Source organism: Phyllostomus discolor, chromosome 3 (genome assembly GCF_004126475.2).
Source record: "Phyllostomus discolor isolate MPI-MPIP mPhyDis1 chromosome 3, mPhyDis1.pri.v3, whole genome shotgun sequence".
In the NCBI taxonomy this organism is placed as follows: Eukaryota; Metazoa; Chordata; class Mammalia; order Chiroptera; family Phyllostomidae; genus Phyllostomus; species Phyllostomus discolor.
The window spans coordinates 212,406,738-212,422,522 of NC_040905.2; the positions used below are offsets into that span (position 1 = coordinate 212,406,738).

Sequence of the window (15,785 nt, forward strand, 5' to 3'; positions counted from 1 at the left end):
ACTTCGGATGACCCGGCCACACGAGGCCCGTGTTCCCATGAGCAACGGGACGCTGGGAGGGAGCTGACCGGCAGCCGTCCCCTCCAGCCGGGGCACGTCTGGGTTTGCCCCCCGCCCCCCGCCCCACTGGGCCTCCCACCCTCCAGGCTGAGCGCCACCTCTGGGTTAAGGGAGAGGTGTGCTCAGGCCAAACCTGGGCCCCTTTTCCTTCCCACGGTCATCCCACCACGGTCCCCCTGACCCACAGCCGCCAGAGAGGTCTTGCCCCTTCACAAGCTCCCCCACCTGCCCCTCGGGCGAAATAACCACCTGCCAGGGGCGGCCCCAGCTGCACCGCTGGGTCTCTGGCCACGCCCAGCCCGGCTGGCGCAGCACCACGCAACTGCGGCGCCCCGCCCCCTACTTCCCGCCTCGCTCCCGCCCCTGGACTGGGCACCTGCGGGGTGAATCACGGGGCCCCAGGGGTGACTCTGGGGACGTCTGCCAGGCACACAGCGGCTCAGAGCAAGAACGGGGCTCAGGGTGACGTCTGGGTGACCTCAGGTCTCGGCCGTCACCTCCTCCAGCCTGGGCTCGGCCCAGGCCACAGAGGAAGCAGGCTGCCCAGTGAGGACAGGGAGCCGCGGGCCGGGGCTCGGGTCGGGCCTGGGAGGAAGGGCTTTTCCCGGAGCTCTCCGGGTAGGCGGCCGGCGTCACCTGTCCGCATGCCTGTTGTGGTCTGTCTTTAGGGCTCGGGGAGGACACAGAGGGTGTGGCCTGGCCACGGAGACGTCACCATTCCCGGACTGCCCGGGTCCTGGGGAGGCCCCCTGTGGGCGGATGAGCACACACCTCGGCGGGAGGCCGCATACCTGGGCCCGGCGCGGGAGCCCGGGAACCGTGGGCGGGCCTGGCTCTGCCCCGCCTCCTCCGCTGCTTTCTGGGAACCTCCAGGGCCTCCTCCTGCTCCTCCTCCGAGGACGGGAGGGAGCCCCACAGGCAGGAGGCAGAGCCTGGGGGTGGTTGGGAGGTGGGAAACGCGGCCTCCAAACCTAAGAGGACCGTCCTGGGTGGAGGATGTGACATCACCGTCACCCTGAATCTTTGACCTCACTGGGCGTCATGGCCCTGGGACGATCAGAACGCAAGACGTCAATGCCTGGGGCCGTGGCACCGCCCACCAGTGGGGTGCAGATCGGAGCTTGCTGGGGGCCTCCCAGCCCCTCAGGTGTTGGAGGAGACCCCCACAGGGTGGGGCCACCATGACAAAGGCTGCCTATGGAGTGGGAACCTGAGCTGCCCTGCCAACTGCCCCCCCCAAAGTGATGACATGGCCGGGGCACTGACACCGGACATCTCTGAAGGCCACCAGTCCAACAGGGGACAGCCCGAAGTGGAAGGCAGGAGTCAGAGATGGAGAAGGAGGTTCCGGTTCCTGTCCCTCGCAGGGCCCGTGCCCTGGGGGGGGGGCACTGGGCCCACGTGGCTGGGGAAGGGACCGACGGCCAGGCAGGCCCGGGTCTCAGCCCCAAACCTGTCCCCAAGCGGGGGCACCGATCAGGACGCAGCGGCATCCCACGGCAGTGCGGCGTGGTCAGCCAGCAGCCGCTGGAAACAGCCACCACACCGCGGGCCCCGCAGTGACCCTGTCCCCGAGGCACCGGTGGCTGGGACACTGTGTGTTTGGGGGACACGGCCCCGTAACACCGGGAGCCTAGGCTTACGCTCAAGTCCCCGCTCTGCACCTTCCTCGCCTCAGTTTCACCTCCCTGAGCCCCGGTCTGTCCACCAGCAACACCGGGACAGCCGCTCCAGGTGGTGACGACTGTGAGGCCACCACCTGGCCGCCAGGGCCGGCAGGACAGCAGGCGCTGAGGCACAGCACAAGGGCCCTGGTAATCTGAGAAGCACTGTCAGTCTGAACGGGAGCCACGAGGACGGCGTGGGGCCACCCGCCGGCCGGGAGCAGGTGGGCAGGCCCACGGGTGGGCGCCCTCCTCTCACACTCGGGCAGCGGGAGGAGACTCCCTATAGCGGCGTCCCGCCAGACTCCTTCAACCAGTTCCCCTGGGAGGGGAGGGGAGGGGGGAAGGGGAAGGGGGGGGAAGGGAGGGGAGCCACCGGCCTCTCCCAGAGGCGCCGGTTGCCCTGGAAACTCACCTCGGTGGCCGGGGCGAGCACAGGCGTTGGCCACGGCGTGGGGCTCCGGGTGGTGGGACTGGGATGGCGGGCGATGGTCCACCTCCTGGCGGTCACCACCGAGACGCAGGTGAGGAACACCCAGCCCTTCCTGCCCCGGGGCCCGGCGGGCCTGCCTGCCCGGGCCATGGCCGGTGGGAGCCGGGCTCCCGGGGAAGCCCTCTGCCGGCGTGCCCGTGTCTGCCCGCCTGCCTGCCTCAGGGGAGTCTCGCACCCGAGTGCCTAGACCTGGTGTCACCTGCGTCGCTGTCATACCTGCTCCCATGACAGGCAGGGCCAGGAATTCCCGCTCGTCCCGGCCCGTGCACCAGCCGAGGAAGTGTGGATGGGGCCTTCCTGAGCTGGGCCGGTGGCCCCGGCTTGGCCCTGGAACCTGCCCTCCGGGGGTGGGCCCAGCTGTCCCCTCCAACACCCCAGCAACCCGGGGCCCTGGGCCCTGACCCCCCTGCCAGTGGAGAAACCACACCCCGAGTCGGAAAGGTGGCAGCAGGCACAGGTCCCTGAGATCCAAACAGGGCTCCGCCCGGGGGACCCCCGGGTGGGCGTGCACCCAGCCAGGCGCTGTGGGGGGATCTCGGGGGATGCCGCTTCCCGAGAGGCACGCCTCGTTCTGGAAGCCTCCTCTGCCACGCGGAGCCCCTCCCCCTGGCACCCAGACAGGGCGTTCCACCTGAAGCTGCAGCACCCACCTAGGGCTGCCAGCTGTTTGGTTCGCCAAGGAGTGAAGCTGAAGAAAACAATGCTGCCGCCACAATCACCGCCACCTCAGAGAAGACCCCGGGAGTGACGAGGAAGGCAAGCCATCGCGGACCAGGGCAGCTGCTGCGTGAGCACCCGTAAGGAAAACTCGTGACCTCGTCTCTGTGTGTCTCTCTTTGCTGCAAAGCAGACCCTGGACGTTGCAGAACAAGCCCAAGGCCCATTTGACGCGTGGAAACGCTGAGGCCCCATGGGGGGCAGGGACGAGCCCGGGGCCCCCCCCCCCCCCCGGGGAGAATCGGGGCCTGCGTGAGCAGCTCTGCGGGCGGCTGCTGCTCCTGCCACCAGCGTTGGCCACAGTCTGGACCCCGGAACCCGCAGAGCCTGGGCCCACTCCTTACTCTCCTGGGCCCCTGGTGGGCAGCAGGCCGACTCCAGGGGGCCACGGAGGCCGGAAGAGGGGGGACGGGCAGGGGCTCCGGAGCCGGCGTGCAGGCACAGGGTGGGCCCCTGGGTGGGGGGGGGCGGAGGGGCCGGGGCCCCGAGTGCCGCCCCCACGCCAGGCTCCGCCAGCACTGGCTCTGGCACTCGAACCATCTCACATCCTCTTCCGGTGGCTTTGTGGGGTGCGGGGGACACGGCTGAGCAGGCAGCTCGGAGCTCATGAGCAGAGACCGGGCTCCCTGTGGGACCTACAGGTTCCTCTTCCCACTGAGCCTCGGCGCCCTCACCCACTGTGGAGGGAGGGAAGGTGTGGGGGGGGGGTGCAGGGCTTTTAAAACTCAAATTCCTCCCCAGCCCAGCCTACCCGGAGCTCGGAGCTCTCGACCTTGAACTCCCACCACCAGGCTCTGCAGGAGGATGCCTTTCACAGGAGGAAGGGTTACTGACACACACCAGTCAGGAGGCCCTGGGGTGCGGTTCTCTAGGGGATGTGGGTGGGCACCCCGAGGTGGAAGGCTGGGTGGGTGGGCATCAGAGAAAGGGAGTGGGGGGCATTCCAGGGGGACCCTGCAGCAGCCGCCCTCCAGCCTGCCTGAGCCCACCCTAGGGCCCACAGCCAGAGCACACAGACCCCTGCGCCCAAACCCCTCCGGTGGCGTCTGTCCCACCAGTCCCTGTCCCAGGGAGCTCTCCATAGCCTTTGGGGACATTAGATAAAACGGGGTCTGGGGCTCCCCTGAGCTGTGGCCCCCTCATCTCGAGGTGGCTCGCTGGGCCCAGTGCCGTGGAAGGGGCCAGTGGGCAAGGGGATGGAAGAGGTGTACCACTGTGTGAATGGTCTGCAGGGGTGGGGAGCTTCAGGGGGCCCTTGGAGGGCGAGGGGGGGCACGGGGACCCAGAGGGAACCATGCTGTCCTGTTCGTGGCATCTGTGTGTGTTAATGGCTTCGATCCAACCAGCCAGCCAGCATTTGCGGAGCAGGCCCCAGGCCCCGTGCAAGGCAGCACATGCCCTTCCACAGCTCCCGAGCCCAGATAAGGCTCCGGGGCTCTCTGACCCCCGCCCCAGCCTCCAGCACGGTCTGCCTGGCCGCAGGGCCCAGACTGCGCCTATTCCTTTCGGAGACAGCCCCGGCCCCGGCCGCCCTGGGGCAGTGGGGCTGAGTCACAGCCTGGCGGCAGGTTAACCAGCTGCAGGCAATTAAGGCACAACCCACCCCCTGCCCCCACCCCAGGGGGCGGGGCCGCCCACCCCTCCTTCACGGGAGGAGGGCAGAGGCTCCTTTGTTCCCTGCTGGCCTGGTGTCACCACATGGCGCACCACATCACTGTCACCGCCTGGGACGAAGACCAGGGCGGCCACGGAGAGCCAGGGCTCTGGGGCTGGGCACAGCCAGGGACGGTCTCCCTGCACCCCCGCTGCTGGAGGCTGTGCCGCTGTGCCGCTGTGCCGCGGGCAGGGACAGAGCTCTGTGCACCCAGGAGCACTCTCTCCTGCAGCCCGAGAGCTGTCCCATCCCACGGTGCCGCCCTCCCGCTGCGGTCGGCAGGTAGAAGGACGAGGGGCCAGGTACGGAAGGTCACCGGGGCAGAAAGCCTCAGGTGCCTAGCAATGGGCAGAGCTACGAAAACCAGGAACTCCCCACCCCTTCTGCCCCGCCATGACCTTTCATATCACTGTCCTGCAGTTTGGGCCCTCCCCTGACCTTCCCACCTCCCCCCCCTGCACGTTGCCAGTCCTGCCTCTGAGTGGCCTTGTGACTCCCTGCAGGCGGGCCCTCCAGCGTCCAGTCCCTGAAGCCCCCACCCCCCACCGACCCCGGGGGTGACATCTCAGCTGTGTCTCAGCTCTAGGCCCAGAAAAGCAGCAGAACCACACGACGGCCCTGGGGCTGACCTCCGGACCAGCTGCTGACGGATGACCTCTGCCCTGGCGCCCCCCAGTCAGCAGCTCCCCTCCCCCTCCCCCGGGGCTGCCCCTACAATCCCCCCCTCTGTCCCTCTCCCCGCCTGCCTCCCCTTCCCCCAGGGGCACCCTCTTTCCCGGTGGTCTCTCCGCTCAGCCCTCCCGGGCCCTCTTCTCCCTCCGAGAGCTGGTCCCTGAGCCAGTGTGTTCCACCTCGGCAACTTTCTGCTTTCGGTTTTCTCATCCTCACCAGAGGATATGTTTATTGGTTTGATTTCATTTTTTTAAAAGAGTTTATTTATTTATTTTGAGAGACAGAGGAAGGGAGGGAGGGGGAGAAACAGCAATCGGCTGCCTCTCTCCAGGGAGCCCGGCCCTAAACCCAGGTGTGCGCCTTGACTGGGTATCGAACCCGCGACCCTTCGGTTCGCAGGCCGACGCTCAATCCACCGGGCCACACCAGCCAGGGCTGTGTATTGATGTTAGAGAGAGAGAGAAAAACTTTGAGGGGAGACAGAAACATCAGGTGGCTGCCTCCCGTACGTGCCCGGACCAGGAATTGAACCCACAACCTTTTGGCTACGGGACGATACTCCGAGCCACCCCACGGGGGCTGTGCGGCTTTTTTCTAAATCAGCATTCTCGTATCGTCCCGGGCTCAGCTCCGAGTCCCCTCGCAGCCAGAACTCGAGTACCGAGGCTGCCGCACCAAGGTCCGATCCGGCTCCCCGGAACAACACCCGGGCACCGTTCTCGCCGGCACAGCCGGCACTTGTCCCGGGACACCGCGGTCCCGTACCCGCCGAAGGTCCCACAGCCCTCTGCCCACCGTGCCCCGTGGCCACGGGATGCCACAGCTGGCCGGCCACACACCAGCCCGGCCCCAACGACCCCCGGCTCAGGACGCGGCCCAGACTCAAGCCCTCTGTGGGGGGGCCCCGTGGGGGGCCGGCTGCAGCCCCCATCTGCGGGCCCCTCCCCCTTCCCAGGCTCCTGGGGGCAGGCTCTGGCGGGGGTGGGGGCGGGGGAAGCGCACTGTTGATAAACACTGCGTGGCTGTCGCTAGGAGCGGTGACTCAGAGCCAGAGCAGTGACTCCTCTCGAAGCTGTTTACCCAGCACGACATCCTGTCCAGGAAGCAGATAGGAGAGGCCTCGCCTGGCCTTGGCTCCTCTTTCCTGCAGCCTCTTGACCTGCCTCGGGGTCCGGCTGGGGGCCAGGGGCAGCCCGGCTCCCTTCCCCCCGAGTTTCTGGGAACCTGAGGCCCATGATCAAGTCGCTGAACACACAGACCCGGCAGCCCGGCTCTGTTCGGTGCGGGGCCGCCGCAGCTGCATGAAAGCACCCCAGCCCCTGAGCCGGGGAGAGGGCGCGGCCCAGGCACGCACGCACCCACCCGGCCTCTCCTCCCTCCTGCGCTCTGACTGAGAGGCTCCCAGCCACCAGGGCCCTGCAAACCCGCCAGCCTGCTTGCTGCCTGAAGACAAACAAACCCCTGCCCGCACTTGGAGGCCTGGGAGGCAGGAGCAGCTCCTGCTACACCCCCACACCCCCAGAATCCAGCTTGGCCCTGCCTTGCGGGCTCCTCCGGGGGCACAGAGCCCTTCCCCACGCAGCGTCTGGTGAAGCTGGCGGCGGCCTCAACTGTGAAGCGGAGAAAACCGAGGCCGGGAGGGGGCGGATGCGTGGCCCAGGGCCGCACGGAGTCGGCGCCATGGCGAGGTGCACGCCCCAGCCTGTGGGTCCCCGGGGCAGCGTGCCTCCCCCCCACTCCGCACAGGGTGCACGGTCCCAGGCAGGTCTGCCCCCGGCTGCACCGGCAGGCTAGGGACTGCGGGGTCCCCATCAGCGGGCGGGTGCTCTGTCTCCGGCATGAGGCCCAGCTGGGGGTTCTGACCTCCACTCCCCATGTGCCCTCCCCGCCGACCCTGCCTAAGCCAGAGTCGGTGACCCCTCAGTATCTCCACTGCTCGCTGACGTGTGCCAGTGTGGGCGTCTGGTCGTCGTCACGACGTCTGGGGCAGGTTTGCAGGTGAGCTCCGGGACAAAAGCTCGGACACGGTACCAAACTCACCCCCCCAAGCCACCCAGCAGCCTGACCGTGTGGCCGGCGCTCCCAGGCACCCCCCAGCTTTTTACAGCGAGTCCAGAAGGTCCTATCTTCACAGCGCCCCCTGCAGGCCGGAGCCCCGCCTGCCAGGAAAGCTGCCGGCTGGGGAGGGGGCTGGGCCTGGGTGACTTGTAAAAGGGCAGCCGCCAGCAGGGGGAAACCCTGCCCCCTGCCCCAGGCTGGGGAGCCCGGGGGAACCCCCAGAACAGCAGGGCCACAGGAAGCACCTGCTGGGGGGCAGGCAGAAAGCCGTGTGCTTATTTTGGCAACGGAGGTTTGCTGCAGGCAGAGCAGCGTCCCCAGGGTGGCCGCTCTGCTGCTGGGCGCCCGCCGCCGCCGGGCTCCCCCGCGTTGGCTGGCCTCTCCCCAACCCACGGAGTCACGCAGGTTGCCAAGAAGCTGAGGATCCGAGAATCCAGGCTCCGTCCCAGCCACTCCTGCTGGCGTCGCGCCCGGCAGGAGCCAGCGCCGCCAAGGGCACCCGCAGCCCCCGGCCCCCACGCCCAGCTCGCAAGGAGCCTGGCTTTAGGAATTAGTGGTGCAGCAGCTGCGAGCCGGGGCTGTGCGTGCAACCACCCCCCAGCCTGCCCCTGGCTGGCCGGGGGGAAGTGGGCCACTCGCTTCCCTCGCTGAGCCTCGTCCTGGGCCCTGCACGGGACGACCTCTGACTCCCAAAGCCTCTCCGGGCCAAACTCTTGGCTGGAAGCGCCGTGGGCAGGGTCTACGGAGGGGGCTTGGGGGTGCTGCAACCTTACGCAGGGTGGGTGGGCTGAGAAAGTAACTCGCAACGAAGACATTAATGAAAACAGCTCCCGGGTGTGGGATAGTTTCATGCCCCCCCACACCCCCATGGGCCCTAAGCTCCCTGAGGGCAACAGCCGCCACACCTGTCCCGCCTCCCCTCACGCCCAGGTGCCCGTGTGCCGCCTGCGGGGGGGCGGGGGGGCTACAGAGAGCGCTCGCACTGCTGCCGGGAAGACAGCTGCTCGCACGCACGCACACGCACGCAGCCTGGGAGCAAGAAGGGCACTGGTGTGCTCAGCGCTTTTTAAGTCCTTCCCTCTCGCTGAAACGGGAAGGGGTGAGCTCCTCGTGAGCGGGGGCAGTGCCTGCAGCCTCCAAGTTCCTGGAGTGGAAAATACTCAGAGTTTGGGGCCCAAGGGTTCCTAGCAGGAAGATCACCAGGAAAGCTTCCTGGAGGAGGTGACGAAGCTGGGGGATAGCCTGAGGGATGGCAAGGAGGAAGATGGGGCCCTCTGCCAACCTGCCGGGAAAGTGCCCCCCAGAGCGTGAGGCCGGTGGTGCGGCCGGCGGCGGGGGGGGGGGGGAGGTGTGCCCAGGCGGGGGGCCGGAGCAGGGGCAGCCGAGCGGTGGTGGGGGGTGGTGTCCGTGGGGGGGGGGAGGCAGGCAGCTCTGGTTCCGCCTGGTCTTCCCCTCCTTCCTGAACGTTCCGGGCCCCTGAGGGAAGCGTGGGTACGTAGAAGGGGCTTCAGCGCACTACAAAGCCCCTCTGAGACACCCGGCCAGAGCCGGCCGAGGCCGGGCCGAGGGCGCGGAGCCCCGTGTCCCGCGGAGCCTGGTCACTGGGGGTTTCAGGTCCAGGAAGGCTGAGACAAACGGGCCCTTGTGGCGAGGAGGCCGCCGGCCGTGCCAGGGACACCGCGTGCCCGGCGCCACCACCCGCCGTGGGGGCTCAGGGCTGGGAAGCAGGGCTGTCCGTCCTGTCAGAGCGGGGGGGCTCCTGAGCTGCCCTGGCTGCCGGGAGGCGGGGGGCTGGTGCCCGCTGCCCTCTTTCCCGCAGGCCCCCTCCACCAAGGAAGTCCCCCAGGCGAGGGGGGTAATGCCTTGGGGCCCCAGGGCCCAGTGACCCGTCTCAGAGACAGTGCCTCTGTCCCGCCTTCCGGCCACCCCTCGTCCTTCTGCCGAACCCTGGGCTCCGCCAGGCACCCAGGGGGCACACGGTGACGCACAGGGTCACGAGTCGCTCAGAGGTGCGCGTGGCCGCCAAAGGCAGGGCGATGCTCCTGAGACGCCCGCACCCCCCGGGAGCCCCGGCAGCGGCGGCGGACTCAGGGGCAGGCGGTGTGAGCTGGGCTGGGGTTTTCCAGCCCCGGGAGTCCGGGAAGGAAACGCCCCTTGAAATCCCGAGGAATCGAAATCACCTGCCAGGAGAGGGAGGCAGGCGGTGATGCCCGCTCAGCCCTTCCCCCTGCCGGGCGCGGCCCCTGCCTGCCCACCTCACCCCACCCCGAGGCCCGCGGCTCTGGCCCAGGGCCTCAGGCCAGGCCAACTGCCTCACCCTTGAATCTCAACCCCGAGCAAGAAGAGGATCAAAGGCACTCCGGGACCTCCTCGTCCACACACCCCTCCCCCCATGCAGGGCTCAGGGGGTGGGGGTCCCGGTGGGGCTCCCCATCTGTCCGGAGCAACCAGCCCGGCTTCTCTGGGCCTCTGACCCCAGGACAGTCGAGCCTTCTGGTGTTCACAGCTGGTGGGCCACCCGGCCACCTGCCTTCCACCGAAGGGAAGTGACATTTCCTGCCCGCCACCTGCAGCGGCTGCTTGTGCAACCGCCAGGCGCTGAGAAACACTCCGCACACCTTGACCTCCGGGAGCCCACGGGTGGGTGACCCAGGCACGGACAGCTTACAGAGCCTGCCCGTCTGGGGGCCTGCGTGGCCAAGCCAGGGTGCCCACCCCTCTCCAGACTTCCCCCTGCCCTTTGACCCCCAGACAACCTTGGCCACCCACAGGCCGCAGGTGGAGACGGTAAGGGCCGGCTGCCCCTCCCTCAGAGGGAGAGTGACAAATCCCACTGGAACCGACTAAGTTCAGGTGGAGACAGCCCAGGGCCTTAAACATGCCGCCCCTCCCTCACACTTCTTACGCCCTTGTGCCCTTGGAGGGGGCAATCACAGGGAAAGGGCTGCCCGGGACGGGGGCCTGCAGCCAGGCTGGAGCCTGCCGGGGCACTGCTGACCGAGGCCACTTTCCTCCCAACTGACCAGCTCGCTCCACACTCAGGCAGGCCCCCCTGCAGTCTCGGATGGGGTCCGGGAGGAGGCCTGAGCCTCTCCTGAGAGAACAGATTCTGGGCCCCCGCCCGCCCAGAAGGAGGGGGCACCCGGGCGGCCCTCCAGCCCCAGGGCGGGTTCCGTCCTCTCAGGAGGGAAAGGCGGGTCGGGGGCCCAGCCTCACTCTGCCCCTGCCGCTCCGGGAGCAGAGGGGGCGGGCCAGCACTCCTGGTTTTTTAGCATCTCATTCCCTCCGACCACTGACCTCCGCCCCTGCCCCTCCTCCTGGGCTACCTCGGGGGCGGGGGGTGGGGGGGGTGGAGTGGCCTCTTTCCCTTCCAGAGCGAAGCCCCTGGACTCACCCCTCTGCCCACACGCCGGGCAGGACCACCAGCAAGAACGCAGGCAGGGGCGTGGCCTGGGCTCCCCACTCCTGCTCACGGGCTTTGCCTGCAGCTCCGGCCCTCCCTCGAGGTCTGCTCTGCCTCACCCGCCCCTCCTCCCACCTAGAGTTTGAATGGGGTCGTCAGGGCAAAGTCCTGGGGGTGGGGGGATGGAGTCCCGCACTGAATCAGCTGGAACACCCCCCCCCCAGACCCGAAACAGGAGTCCCGCACAGGGACGGGGGGGCTTTGCTGGCCTCCCTGCAGCCCGGCGGTGGGCATTCCCCTTCCCCATGTGACAGAGGCAGCCAGGGAGGCTCAGCGGGGTGAGGTTATGGCTCAAGGTCACCAGAGAGAGAGAATGGTCAAGGTCAGATGACGGTCCTGGCTCCCTGAGTGTGCCCTGAAACCCCTGGGGGGGGGTCATCAACCCCCCCCCCAACCACCTTCCGGCCTCCGAGCCTCACCTTTATCAGCTCCAAAGTCCATCCCCGCCCTCCATTCCTGTGGTCAGGGGCTCGGCCACCTCCTCCCTCCGGGCTGGACACAGCCCCCACCAGTGCCCTCTGCACGGCCGCACACGCCGTCAGCACCCACGGGCTAAAGCAGCCGCCTAAGGGAGCCGCCGGGGCCCATTTCCTTCCATGTCCACAGCAGCCCGGACAGAGGCGGGCACTTTCCTCACAGCGGGGTGGGGGGAGCGAGGCTGGGAGGGTCCCGTGCCTGCCCCAGGACGCCCCAGGACGCCCGTCACAAGGGCTGAGCTGGGTGGGACACAGACTCGGGTGTCCATCCCCAAAGCCAGTGGTACCCTTACAGCCTGTCCCCCTGCCCCCCGGCCCAGAACCACAGTTCAGGGGGCTCTGCCCACCCCCCCACCAAGCCACACCCTGCCCTGCCCCCCACCCCCATGCTTGCGTCCACCCGCCCACTGTGCTCTCTGACATTCCGCCCCAGCACGGCCACCTGCCACTCAGGTATCCAGGAAATAGCCTCCGTTGCTAGGGGACTGGTGATGAGGAGTGGGGAGCTGGCTGGGGTTCCCCTCAGGAAGGGTGGGGGCGTAGAGGGGGTGCTGAGGCGGGGGATCGGCCATGAGGAGTAGCCCAGGTCCACACACGGGCCATGGGAAAGCCCCAACCCCAACCCTTTTGCAGGCAAATATTTTGGGGGTCCTGTAGTTGCCAAGCAACGGCTCTGGGTTGCCATGGAAACTCTCTCTTCTGGGGCATGTCATTTTTAAGGGGGACGCCCTCTCCCTGGCTTGGCTGCCCCGGGAGGAGGCTCTGAGCTTCAGAAGCTCGTGCCCTGACCCCCTCGGGGACCCGCCCGGCTGTGACCCCGAGAGAAGACTCCCTGAAGTTCAAAAGCCCAGAACCCGAGAAAACGCAGAGCCGGGAGCTGACCGAAGGCCTTCATTAGCGGGGCGACCAAAGGGGCTCATTAGCCCCGTCTGCGCTCCACTCCCGCTGCTAACCACCGCCTTGGGCCTGCCCGGCCCCGACCTCGGGACGCTCGCGCACTGTAATCCGGAGGGATTCCGTCCCAGCACCCGTGCCGGCCCCTCCCAGTCTTGTCTGCACCAGGGGCGTGCCCCCATCAGCCCCGCCACCCCCCAGCGGCGGGTGGGAGTCCCTTTGCCTTCCGGTGCCAGCTTCCCCACCGGTGAGGACGGCTGTGGCACTGGCCTCATGGACACAGTGAGGCAGGGTGGCCCATGGCCAGGTGCAGGGAGGGCGCTGAGGGCCGGTGGTCACCGCCAGGTGCCTCCACAGCACAGGAGAGGGGCTTGGGAGGGGCCTGGCAGGCCCCATGGCGGGTGCACCTCTAACGGCAGAGTGGCCCCCAAATCCAGGTCCCCAGGCCTCCAGCCCAGTGCCGTCGGCCTGGCTCGACGGTGCACCTCACAGCCCTGGCAGGGAGCCGGCGGCCCTCCCTGCTTTGTGCGGGGGGAGGCGTCCGCACTGCCTTCCGTGTGCCCCAGACTGGGCTGCGCCCAGCCCTGCGGTCACGGGAGAGCTGTCCTCTGGAAACCGCAGGTGAAACCGTAGCTGCAGGGCCCCTGGAACCTCGGGGACCGGCCGGCTCGGCTGGCAGGTGAGGGAGGGCCCGACAGCGGTGTCCCTGCCCCGTCCACGTTGCCACCCAGGCAGTACCCTGGGGCCCCGCCTCCTGTGACTCCCTCCACAGCATGTCACCTCTGAGATGACTGTGCTGCTGGTCTGTTTACAATTGAGTGTCGTCTCTTGGAAACCGGAGGTGAGACCTTTGTCTAGGCAGCTGCCACTCAAAGCAGCGCTGAGCGGCCCGGAGGTCACAGCGCCACCTGCTGGCGCTGCGCCAGGGCCTGCCAGCCAGGGGAGCCAGCTGTCCCTGAGCACACACACCCCAGGCTCCACTGACGCCACTTGCACCCACAATCCCCAGCTGCAGGCAAGTCCCAGGGACAGCCTCGGACCCCAGCGGCTCCCCTGCACCTGCGGGCAGCGGGGTACCTGGCCTTCAGGGAAAAGCACTCACTCCAGGTGCCCTGCTGTGTGGCCACACGGGATGAGGGTGGCCCTAATCAGAACCAGTGACTGCTGCCCTCACACGAGGAGGGGAGACTGGACACAGAAGCACAGAGGCGGCCACGGACGGGCGGGAGCAGAGATCGGAGTGATGAAGCCAAGAGACAAGCCAGCCACCCCCAGGAAGGTGCTGGAGGCGGCAGGAAGGGTCCCCTCCCGGAGGTTTCAGGGAGCGTGGCGCTGCCGACCCCTCGATTGTGGACCTCTGCCCTCCAGAACCGAGAGAAGAGAAACTCCCGTTGCTCTGGGCCACTCAGTTTGTGGCCCTTCGTTGAAGCAGCCCCAGGAAGCCCACACAGTCCCCATCAGCCCTGCCCTGCCCGGCCCGGCCCGGCCCGGCCCCGCTGCCTGGCCCAGTGCGGCCCGGCCCGGCGCCCGGAACCTGCCGCCGGTGCAGGTGGAGGCCCGGGGCAGCGAGGGCACACTCCAGGTGAGTCTCCACAGACACCGGCCCCAGTTGCCCTCCTCCGCACGGCACCTCCCGGAGCCGACCCTGACCACAGGACACCTTCTCCTGGAGTCTCTCTCTCTGCCGAGCCTGCCCCCAGGAATCCTGCCAGTAACCTGGACTGGTCTTGGAGAGAGAAGCCCCCCCCACCTCCCTGCAGTGCCTCGGGTGGGAGCAGGGCTCCAGCCCCCTGGGAGACCTGGAGTGAGAGGAGTCCCGGTCACAGAGTCTGTGAGATGCTCAGCCTTTGGTCATGTAAGTGCAAGTTAGGACAATGCTGTCACTCACTCGGCACGGACAACCAGCAAGACGAGCCAGGTACGGAGGGACCTGCCTCCCAGCTCCCTCCCTCCGGGATCCCCGCTCTCTCCCGCCACTCTGGCTTCCTCTAGGAGGACTTGCTCCCACCTCCAAGTCTCCCGCACTTCCAGAGCCCCTCCCCCCGGCCCACAAGCTGTTCCCCGGACTTGTGTAGGGCTGGCTCTTCTGGCCCCCTGGTCCCAGCATAAATGTCACCCTGGGGGCCTTTCGGCCCCACCCAGGGTCTGGAAAGCGCCTGCCCCCTTTCCCCACAACGCTGCTCCTCTCTCCTGGGCTGTGAGCTCCCCTAGGGCAGGGACCACGTGGGGCCTGGGAGCACGGTCCCCCGGCCCAGCCCAGCTCCTGCTCAGGGTGAGTATGTGTGTGGGGGCACAGGAACAGAAAGAATAATGGCAGGGTCTCGGCGCCCCTTCCGCCTCTGAGCAGCTCACACTGTGGACGGGGGTACTAATAATAAAAGGTGCACGTGCGGTCCGAGGCAGCCGGATGCTCCGCATGACCCCTGGGTGTCCCTTCCTGGCTCCCGCAGCTCCTGTGAGCACAGTGGGCGCAGCCCGCCCCCTGGTGGTCAGTCCCCGCAGTGCAGTCCAGGCACGGAAACCAGAAAACAAAACACACACCTTTGTTTGAATGTAGTCAAGGCAGCTGCCCTCCGCGGCGCGGGAGGGCAAAGGAACAGGACCTGCAGGCTCCGGCGCGACACCTGGGACCCCAGGATCCCTTCTTTCCCTGCACTGTCCTGGAGTCCAGTTCCTTCACGAGGCCTCCTCACCCCAGCTGGGGCAATAACTCCGAACCCACTTCCACACGGGGACCCCAAGTCCAACAAGGATGGCCTCGTCCTTGGTCCCCAGAGGAGTCGTCCATTGCTCTGCCCTGTCCCACACCACCCAGCTCCCAGGACCCCCACTCCCAGGCCGCTCAGAAGGACCTCATTTTCCAAGGACCCAGAGCACAGTGGGGTCATGGATGGAGGGCCAGGGACACCAGACTCTTCCAGGAGCCTGTGGGACCCTTGGTGTCACATGCTTTATGCGCCCGAATGTACAGAGGAGTGGGCTGCAGCTTTCTCTCCTGCAGCCGCCTGCATCCTGGGGGGGGGGGTCTCCTAATTCGGGGGCCCACAGTGGAGGACGCGGGGCTCCGAGTCCTCTCTCGGCTACCCTGGGGATGGCCCCAGCCCAGACGGACCCCTGGGCACCTTGGGACTCCCTGGCCATCAGGCTGGCATCTCTCCCCTCCCCGCGTTAAGGACCCCTGGCACGTTGCTAGGAGACTAGATGCTCCTGCCCGGTGGCTGGGCTGCCTCCAGCCTCTCTCTGCTTCTCCCTGTCACCTCCGCAGTGTGCACGGATCCTCGGAACCCACCCCACGGCCCCCGCCTCTGAAGTCAATGTGTGTGCGTGTGCCCGTGCCCGTGTGGGGATGCCCAGAGGAAACAGCCCCACCAGGGAGGGGTGGACCGGGGTTTCCCCAGGATTTTAGGGGGCTCTCATTCCCAAAGGAAACCCCACGGGAGACATGAGGCTGGCCTAAAAGGCTGAAACCCTTCCCGCTTCCCTGGATTCTGCCCACCTCGTGGGCCCCGGGCCGGTCCCTGCCTCTCTCCTGGCCTCAGTTTCCCAGTTGTACCAGAAGGGGTTGAACGCGGAACTGCGTAAGCGCGCGCCGAGCGTGAAGGCAGCGCAGCGCTCCCTCCCCGCCGGATGGGGT

General features: G+C 67.8%; 1 protein-coding gene across 1 annotated transcript in view; it reads right to left on the minus strand.

The window, feature by feature from the left end:
* RALGDS (ral guanine nucleotide dissociation stimulator) overlaps positions 1-15,785 on the minus strand; it is a 38,909-nt gene that overhangs the window by 22,540 nt on the left and 584 nt on the right. The gene's annotated exons all lie outside the window — the stretch shown is intronic.